This window comes from Galeopterus variegatus, unplaced genomic scaffold, assembly GCF_000696425.1.
Source record: "Galeopterus variegatus unplaced genomic scaffold, G_variegatus-3.0.2 Scaffold626, whole genome shotgun sequence".
Classification (NCBI taxonomy): domain Eukaryota; kingdom Metazoa; phylum Chordata; class Mammalia; order Dermoptera; family Cynocephalidae; genus Galeopterus; species Galeopterus variegatus.
The window spans coordinates 132,345-142,292 of record NW_007726737.1 but is presented as its reverse complement, the minus strand read 5'-3'; the positions used below and the strand labels follow the sequence as shown (position 1 = coordinate 142,292).

The following is a 9,948-nucleotide window of genomic DNA, read 5'->3' as shown; positions in this document are numbered from 1 at the left end:
GGACCCGCCCCCTCGCCCACCTGCAACGGGCGGGCGGCGACTTGGCTCCGCCCCCGGGCTGGCCGGCCAGGAGGCGGGACCAGAGCGGACCTCGGACCTGCGCTTATCCGGGTCCACAGTTGCTGGAGTTCTGGGAGGGACAGGAGTTCACAGCCCGTGCAGCCCCCTCCGCCCTCCAGGGGACTCTGGGAGAGGCCCTGGAGTGGTTCTCCTGGAGGGGAACCTTCACTCATAAACTTTTTCAGCTGGAAGGAACCTGAGAGATCACCTGGGTCGGCTGCCATTCATTCATTCAATTACTTTTCTTTTCTTTTCTTTTTTTTTAAAAGATGACCGGTAAGGTGATATTAACTCTTGACTTGGTGTTGTCAGCACCACACTCAGCCAGTGAGCGAACCGGCCATCCCTATATGGCATCCGAACCCGTGGCCTTGGTGTTATAAGCACCGCACTCTCCCGAGTGAGCCACGGGCCGGCCCCATTCAATTACTTTTCTGGCTCCTTCTATGGTCATACAATGTGCCAGGCTCTGAGGATGCAGGGGTCAGAGACACAGTTTGAGTACTCCTGGAGCCTACAATCTAGAATCTAGTGGGGACAAACCAAATAAACAGTTATATATGTTTATACACACACATATGCATGTGTGATGACAAATTGTGATGCTGATATGGAGCACAGAGAGGACCAACTTAGGTGGGGGAGGGCTTCCCTGAACAGGTGACATTTAAGCCATGCCCTGAAAGATAAGAAGTGGCCACAGAGGCTCACGGGGAGTGATTTGACCAAGGTTATGCAGCAGTGGTTGGCAGAGACAGGTCTAGGACCAAGGCATCCCAAATCCAGTGCGATTTCCACATCACTGCTCCCCACCCCCTTACTGCTGCCTTCCTGATAGCTTCCAGAAGTTGTCAAGGTCAGTGGGATGGAAGTAGATGTGATGGCAAGCCTGGCGAAATCTACAAATTTAGGCACACAGGAGTCAGTCTTGGCCCAGTACCGGAAGGGAAGGAAATGCTGCAAACGGTCAAGCTCACTGTGGCTCCCGCTGGGAGATGGTTGGGGACGGAAGCAGGTGAGGCAATGCTCTTCCCTGCTGCCTGTGCTGTGGCCTGAGAGAAGCTAGATAGCCTGACCTCAAATCACACATTTTATCACTCCCTATGAGGTACATGGATTACATACTTGGATTAAAGGCTGAGTCTTTTAAATATACTGGAGAGTATTTGACTGTAGAATCATTACGTATAATGCATTAAAGGCTTCACCCTTCCCTGCCCACCCCTCCAAATAAAAGCCAAAGGATGGGTTATATTATATTCAAACTGAATTGTAATTCCAACACCTAATTTTGGGTTTAATCCAGAAAACCCAGACAAACAAGGAGTTTGTCTTATGTGGATACAGCTTGAGGGGGCAGAGCCTGTGGCCTGCCCCCTCCTTGTCTCCTTGCCTGCAGTTTGGCTTCTTCTCAGGTGCCTGGCACATAAAGGCTGGTGCTCCACGGGCAGCGGAAGGGTGAGAGACTGATAAGCTAATTTGCAGAAGTCCCTTCCAGACAGGGGAGTTTGTGTCTCTAAGTCTGTGTCTACACATGCAAAATGAAGAATTATGGAGCATCACCAAAAGTCATTGTGAACACACCTTTTTGCAGGTAAGGCTGTGCCAGGCATTATATCAAGAAATTAAAACACAGTCTCTATAATCTGAAACAGGAAATGCAGGCTCAGGCACGAGCCTGCAGAGAACATAGGGACAACTGAATCCTAAATCTCAAGCCACACACACACCAATGGGATTATACGTAATAAATCCAAGATACATTTTATGAAGTATATGGAGTCAAGGCAGGGCTAAGGATAAGGAGCAAGGGTATGTGTTTTAGGTGACTCATTCTGGCTTAGGGAGCCATCCCCCCCCCTTCCCTGGACTGTCCTGGAATACTTCCAAAGTCTGCTCCAAATCTGCTTTAGTTTTATCTCCTCTCCCACAGGAATCTTCTGTTCCTCATTATTCACCCCTCTCCTGCACTTTACACCCTGTAATACGTAACTAGGTATAGTTACCTGGACCTACTGTATTGTTTCACACCCCCAGGCCTTTGCACATGCTGTGCCTTCTGCCTGTAGTGCCATTCATCCTTTGCTCCCCAAAGACTCTGATCAGGTGTGCTCTCTTCAAGAAAGCTTTTCTGGAACCTTCCCACCCCTCCCCCACACCCAGTATGGGCTTAAGCATGTCCCCCTTTGTGCCAACTCTTGGTCTTGTACATACTTGTACGTATCATTCAATGCAATACCCATGCCATACTCATATTTTTTCATTTACATGTCTATCTCAGAATCTAGAGTCTTGGGCTGGCCCGTGGCTCACTTGGGAGAGTGCGGTGCTGATAACACCAGGGCCACAGGTTCAGATCCTATACAGGGATGGCCGGTTGGCTCACTAGGTGAGCGTGGTGCTGACAACACCAAGTCAATGGTTAAGATCCCCTTACCGGTCATCTTTAAAAAAAGAAAAAAAAAATTCAAATATTCTTTGAAATAAACTCCTAGCCATAGCCCACAAGGTCCCTGCTTGATAGTGTCAAGCTCTTTAGATGCCAATTCTTCCCCTTGTCACTACGTACCAGCCACACAGTTCTGCAAATGTGCTGGGCTCCTTCCCGTCTCAGGGCCTTTGCTCATGCTCCCTCTGCTTGGAACACTGTTCCTCCAGTTCTCAGAACAGGGAGCAGCTTCTAATCTCTTGAGTCCTGGCTCAAGTGCCAACCCTTCCATACTGGAAATGACTTGTATCTGAGCTGAGTGGTGGTTACATGGCACATATCAGTGGCTCTCAGCAGGGGCAATTTTGCTTCCCAGGGGAACTTGTTAATGTCTGGAGACATTTTTGATGTCACAACTAAGTGAGGAGAGGTGCTGCCTACCTAGAAGGTAGAGGCCAGGGACGCTGCTAAATATCCTACGAGGCACAGGACAGGCCCCTCAGCAAAGAATTACCCGGCCCCAAATGTCTGTGGTATAGAGGTTAGAATCTCTGGCATATACATATATAAACACTAAAAACTCACCAAGTTGTACACTGAAGATTTGTACACTTTACCATATGTAAGTTATACATCAAATTACATGTTACCACCTCTGAGAGACCTTCGCTGACCACCCCAGTCTATCATCTTACTTACAATTACTCTGCTTACTTCCTTCACCTTCATAGCACTTTTCATCATCTGACATTATTTTGTGGATATTGTCTGTCACCCCCACTGGGTTGTAAGCCCCATGAAGTCAGAGAGACACTGTGTTTGTACCACTGTATTCCCAGTGGTATGTATAATGCCTGGCCCAGAGCAGGCATTCAGTTAAGTACTTGCTGAATGAATGAGTGAATGACAGAAACAAAGAATGGATAAATGACAATTTCTCTATTGCCACTGGACACTGTGACTGTCAAAAGATCGGAACCCTCTTGTTCTGTCCAGTTCAGTCCCTGTAAGACAGTTGTACGGAAGCCAAACCTCACTCAGGAGGGCAGATCATGAACAGGGAGTCAGAATAGGCTTGGCAGCTATTGGTGTTTCACAATATCAGGGAAAGCTTCAGGAGAGCCAAGTCTGAGGAACCCCCACACTTCAAGTCTTTGGCCATAACTCCTCCCCTGAGCAGCTTGGGGGGCACTGCCAAGGCTAAGATTTGCTTCTGCAACTCTCTTAGGAGAGACCCGTTAATAACCTGGGTCAGGTGACTGGCAGTCATGCAGGTCCGGCTCGTGATGTGGTGGTTTTAGAGCTTAACTCACAAAGGGCAAGCTCTCTTCCAGGTTCCCAGGGTGGAGGTGGGTGTTCTCATGTCTGCCCCTTGTTCCACCTGCCAGCCCACGCTGCCTGTCCTTGGTGTCTGAATCTTGCCTTCCCAACTGGCCTGGGAGCTTTTCTTAGAATGGAGGCCTTTCTTCATCTTTGCATGGCTCAAGCTTGATGCCTGGTGCTTAGGTGGCATTCAGGAAATCATTGGTAATGATGATGATAATTGAAGGGGTGCCCGGATGAAGGGATCACGAGAGACCCGGGCTGACAGTTCGCCAGAGAAGTTCCGCTTTATTCAAGGACTGCGCGTACATTTATAGGAAGCTGCATTCCGGGTTTGGATAGTGGGTGGACGGGGCGGTAGCTGATTGGACGGGGCTGGGCAGGAGGTGAGCCTTGACCTGTGATTGGCTGAGGTTTGGCGCGGGTGGGCTTGGGTGTTGGCCCCGGCGGGCTTGTTTACTGCAGAGAAGAACCCGGAAGGGCGCCATATTGCTAGGGAATGCTTTCCCCCCTCCCCCTCCACTTGAGTGCCCATGGTATCCTTACAATAATGACAATGATGATGATGATGACAATAACGACACAATCATGAAGGAGCTGAGATGGCTGGAGCTGTTTGAATATTAGAGAAAAGAGACGTTTTGTTGGGCCAGGGTAGAGAAATTAGTTCCAGTTTAGAAAAGTTAATCAAACGCAGAAGTGATGGCTCAGATAATCTGTCCTCTCTGCTCAGTTCAGCCCCATTCTCATCAGTTTGTCTCCTCATCTGTTGCCCCCACCCAGCGCTCACCATCTCTTGGTGGATGCCCCCCGAGCCATCGTGCTGCACATTCTGGAACACTGGTTTGGTTGGAAACAAATCACAGCCCTCCATGTTCTCTGCCTTCTTGCAGAACTCCCTCCCATCCTGCCTGATCTTGACTGAATATGTCCCCTCTTTTCTGTTCCTTTCCCTCCCTCCCTCCTACTGTCCTTCCTTCTGCAGTGGAACCCTTCAGCCTCCTACACTGTCATGTCTCCAGGTTGGAGAGGGATGCACTAGTTCTAGTCCAGGTCAAGGCCATGGCTCTTCTCGCCTCATGTAAAAACTTCTCTGCACCTCTCCCCCTCAGTACTATCCACTGAACCCAGCCCAGACTCTCTGAGGAGTTAGACACCTGTTTTAGTCTTCCTGCCTGATTCCTGCCATCAGGTAATTCCAACAAGCATGGCTCATTCAACATCTTAGCTGAACATTTCTCAAACTTCAGGAAGCCTAAGAACCACTCAGAGAGCTTATAAAAATACACAGTTCTGGGCTCCCTCCCCCACAGATTCAGACTTAGGTCTGGCTGGGGCCTAAGAGTCTGCATTTTGCATAGATAATTCTGAACTCTTGGCCTCAATTCCTGACCTCAATTCCAAGGCCTTCAATGCAATTCAGCACCCTCCTCACATGGTCACACCCTGGATTCACCTGGAACTTCTGCCTCTGCAAACCTGAACTCCAATGTCCCTTTCCCTGACACCCTCATCCTCGGTACACATGGTCCTCCATCTCCAGCCCCTGAAACCATTTGCTTTCTTCCAGCCCTTCAGCCCCTCTTGCCTGTATTTCTCCCCTCCTGTGAGGGAAATAGAGTAGTTTAGTCAGGCTCCCTAGCCTCAGGTCTGGTTGGTGGTGGTGCAGCGGCATTCTTTGTAAACAAGTTGTGTGGGGGTGGAATTAGTGCACATGTGTGCCCCTGTATCTTTTGGCTTGTTGCTATTCTTGTGTGTTCTTCAGAGTGTGTGAAGCAGGGGCTCTGAACTGCTGGTGGGCAGAGCTTGCATCTAAAAACAGAGCATGTTTACTTTGCTAGCAGCTGCTCAGTTTCTCTTTGGACTGCCTAGCTCTTAGATGTGTGTGTGTGTGTGTGTGTGTGTGTGTGTGTGTGTGTGTGTGTGTAAAGAATAAAGCTTATTATCTCTTCAACCAAGGCTCCAAGGACCTTTTTCCTGTTACCTAGCTTGTAGACCTGCATATGAAGGGTTTGTGACTCAGTCTGGACAATCAATGGGCTTGAGGGGTCTAGCCCTAGCTCTACACCTCCCAATCAGGACTTGAGTTCAATCTCTTGAACCACTCACCATTTGTCAGCTTCATCACCCCCTTGTCCCTCCAACCTCAACCTACCAACCTCCCCAAACCTGCTTATGCCAACCACAGTCCTTTTTGTCTGCTCCCACCTCGTGGACAGGGCTGGAGAAAACTGTCATCCCATGTGAAATAATTCAGGCCTTTCTGGGACCCCCAACACCAATGCTAAAAGGCAGTCTTTTTATTTTGCTGAAGTCTCTAATTATCCACAGTCGTTATTCCAAACCTCAGGCCCCAACTTCATGTCCTTTGCTTTCAGCAAATATCCTTCTTATAGAAAACAATTTCTGTGCCCACTCACCCCTCTACAGATTTTGCTACATAGGAATTTTTAGAGGAACTGCTATTAGCCCCTCTTGCTCATATCTTTAAGTGGTGTCTCTCCTGGCCACCAGTTTTCCTCACCCTATGAGCAAATTCAAATATTTCCCTGCCTTAAAAACTTCCCTTGACCTTGGGCTCCTTTCTAGACTGTTCTGCCTTTATCTCAGCACAACCTAGTTTCCTGAAAGGCTTTCTACATGGGTGTGCTAGATTGCATTTTGGTTCTCAGATCTTCACCTTTCCCTGTAAACACACCCTTCACCAAGTGACTATGTACCATTTCAATGGAGGTGAAGTATATTTCCAAGACATTGTAGTTGGACTTGGTCTTTTTTTTTTCTTTTTTATAAAAGATGACCAGTAAGGGGATGTTAACCCTTGGCTTGGTGTTGTCAGCACCACGCTCAGCCAGTGAGCCAACCGCCCTCCCTATATAGGATCCGAACCCGTGGCCTTGGTGTTATCAGCACTGCATTCTCCTGAGTGAGCCACGGGTGGCCCTGGACTTGGTCTTTTTTTTTTTTTTTATCAGCACTACACTCTAACCAACTGATGAGCTTGGTCTTGTGACATGCTTTGGCCAACGGAGTGTTAGCAGACATGATACAAGCAGGGCCTTAAATGTGTTGTTGTGGTTGAAGGTGGTCTCTGTGTTCATGCCTTTCACCATGAGAACACCCTTCAAGTAGTTGTTGGTCTAAGTAAGATGAAAGACACATGGAACCAACCTGGATCCCACTCAAAGCCTAGAAGCCAGCCAAGCCCAGCCTAGCCTAGATCTGCTGAAACTTGGCCTGCTCAAGATGCGTGAGTGAGAGACATATGCTAATTGTTTTGTGCCTCCCCACTTTGGAATGGCTTGTTATACAGCACTATTGCAACAACAGCTGACAGAGACAGTGGGAAAAAGAAAGATTAGTTACTAATGGTGCTGGGAAGAGATGGTATGTGGATAACTGACTAGCAATTTACAAAACAGCAATTTATTTATTTATTTATTTAGTTTTAAAAAGATGACCAGTAAGGGATCTTAGCCCTTGACTTGGTGTTGTCAGTGCCACACTCTCCCAAGTGAGTGAACTGGCCATCCCTATATAGGGATCTGAACCCATTGCCTTGGTGTTATCAGCACCACACTCTCTCAAGTGAGCCACAGGCCGGCCCTCAAAAGAGCAATTTAGACCTGTGCCTCAGCATCCACCAAAATACATTCTGGGAGAATTAAAGTTGTAAGGATATAAAATTAAATCATACAAAATTAGAAGAAAATGAAATACATGTCGAATCTCTGGATAGCAGAGGACTTTCTAAGGCTAAAAGGAATAAAAGCCTTATTCTAATTTTCTTTAATAGGCATATATTACTCTGAGACAAAAAGCAACTGAAGGGCCGGCCCGTGGCTCACTTGGGGGAGTGTGGTGCTGATAACACCAAGTCAAGGGTTAAGATCCCCTTACCGGTCATCTTAAAAAAAAAAAAAGAACCCCCCCCCCCAAAAAAAAATTGCAGACAATATTTGCCTCAAATTTGTCAGAGTTAGTCTACTTAATATTTAAAGACCTTAAATAAATGAGAAAACACAATGACCCCAATTAATAAAGGGATAAATGGCTACTGCATATGAAAAAATGTTAAAAGAATAAAAAAAATACAAGTTAAACAATGAGAAATGATTTTCACCTATCCATGTAGCAAAGATTAAAAGCAATAATTATTGGCTAGAGCATGGTGCTGATAACACCAAGGTTAAGGGTTAGGATCACTGTACCAGCCAGCTGTCAAAACAAAACAAAACAAAAATAATAAGATAAAAAATAAAATAAAATAATTAAAATTTTAAGGTCTGAGAATATGGGAAAATGGCTATTCATACATTGTTTGTGGGGGTATCAATTTGTACAATTTTCTAGAAAGCAATTGCCAGTGTACATCAAGGCCTTAAAAATGGTCATTTCCTTTGACTCAGTAAGTCTGTTTTAGGGATCTGCCCAAAAGATATCCTTTGAAATGTACACAAAACTTTAAGGCCACAGATTTTCAGCCCTAGGTTGCTGATAATGGTGAGATTCTATCAACAACTTAGAGGTTCTGCAACAGAGTTAGGTTCTGTGGATATCCGTGTGGCTTTAGAATGGTGTTTAAAATTAGAATCCAATGCAATGTGTGATCCTGGACTGTATCTTGGACCAGAAAAAGGTCACTAGGGGATCAACTGTCAAAATCTGAATAAAGACTATAGTTTGGTTATTAGAATTGTATCCATGTTAATTTCCTGGTTTTATGTGTATTTCTTTTTCTTTCTTTCTTTTTGTGGGGGATCTGAACGCTTAGACCTTGGTGTTATAACACCGAGCACTAACCAACACATCTAACCAGCCAACCTGATTTCCTGGTTTTCTTTTTTCTTTTTTTTAAAGATGACCGGTAAGGGGATCTTAACCCTTGCTTGACTTGGTGTTGTCAGCACCACGCTCTCCCAAGTGAGCTAACCGGCCATCCCTATGTAGGGATTCGAACGCGTGGCCTTGGTGTTATCAGCACCACACTCTCCCAAGTGAGCCACCGGCCGGCCCCAATTTCATGGTTTTGATACTATACTGTAGTTAAATAAGATGTGAACATTTGGGGAAGCTAGGTGGCAGGTATGGGATTGATCTTCTAGTACTTTTTCGTGAATATTTTGTAAATAGGAAACTACTTCAAAATGAAAAGTTAAGAAAAAAAACCCAAACATACAGAAACAGGATTATGTTCATATGCTGATAAAGGTTTTGTTCTGTTTTCAACAACATGGGTGTGGTAGATCCTGTTGGTTGATTAATGCCCATTCTCCACCCACCCCCCTTTTTTTTGTTAACTCCTATTTTGCCTGCTTTCCTCTGAACAGCCATAGCCTCCAACTGAGTCCCCACGCCAGTCCTGGGGGTACATGTTGATTGGTCCAAGCCAACTGGTGCACTTACTGCCTGGTGAAGCTGTCATTTAGCCCCAGGAATGCGATGCAATTCTTGCCTTCAGATAATATCAGCAAATACTTATGTAACACAAATCATGTGACAGGCACTGTTTTAAGGGCTTTACATAGATTGACCCTCAGCTCTTACAACAACCCTATGAATCAAATATGATTATAATTCCCATTGCTCAGATGCAAACACTTAGGTATTGAGAGATCAAGTCAGTTGCTACAGATCACACAGCTGGTGAGATGGGGAGGGAAATAGGCTGGAGGCTTTCTTTTTTTTTTTTTTTTAAAAGATGACCGGTAAGGGGATCTCAACCCTTGGCTTGGTGTTGTCAGCACCACGCTCAGCCAGTGAGCAAACTGGCCATCCCTATATGGGATCCGAACCCGTGGCCTTGGTGTTATCAACACAGCACTCTACCGAGTGAGCCACAGGCCGGCCCCAGCTGGAGGCTTTCTAGGGAGGTTTTCCTGGTTCTTAAAAGGTGATATAATAGGGCTGGACTCTTTTCTTACCAGGATTCTGTCATCTACCTGTGATGCCTGGAACTGCTGCAGCCTCTTAAGACTATTAGGGAGCAGCTTAAGAAGATATTACAACATGCTGAAGATGGCAGAACGTAAATGAGGATCGAACCCGAGTCCTTGAAGACATAAGCCCCTGAACCAACCAATCCTTGAATGACCCTGCCCTGGGCTTCTTGTTTTTTTTTTTTTTTTTTTTTTAAA

General features: G+C 46.1%; 1 protein-coding gene across 1 annotated transcript in view; it reads right to left on the bottom strand.

Annotated features, from left to right (window-relative positions):
- PNKD (paroxysmal nonkinesigenic dyskinesia) overlaps positions 1-9,948 on the bottom strand; it is a 76,644-nt gene that overhangs the window by 24,745 nt on the left and 41,951 nt on the right. The window lies entirely within an intron of this gene.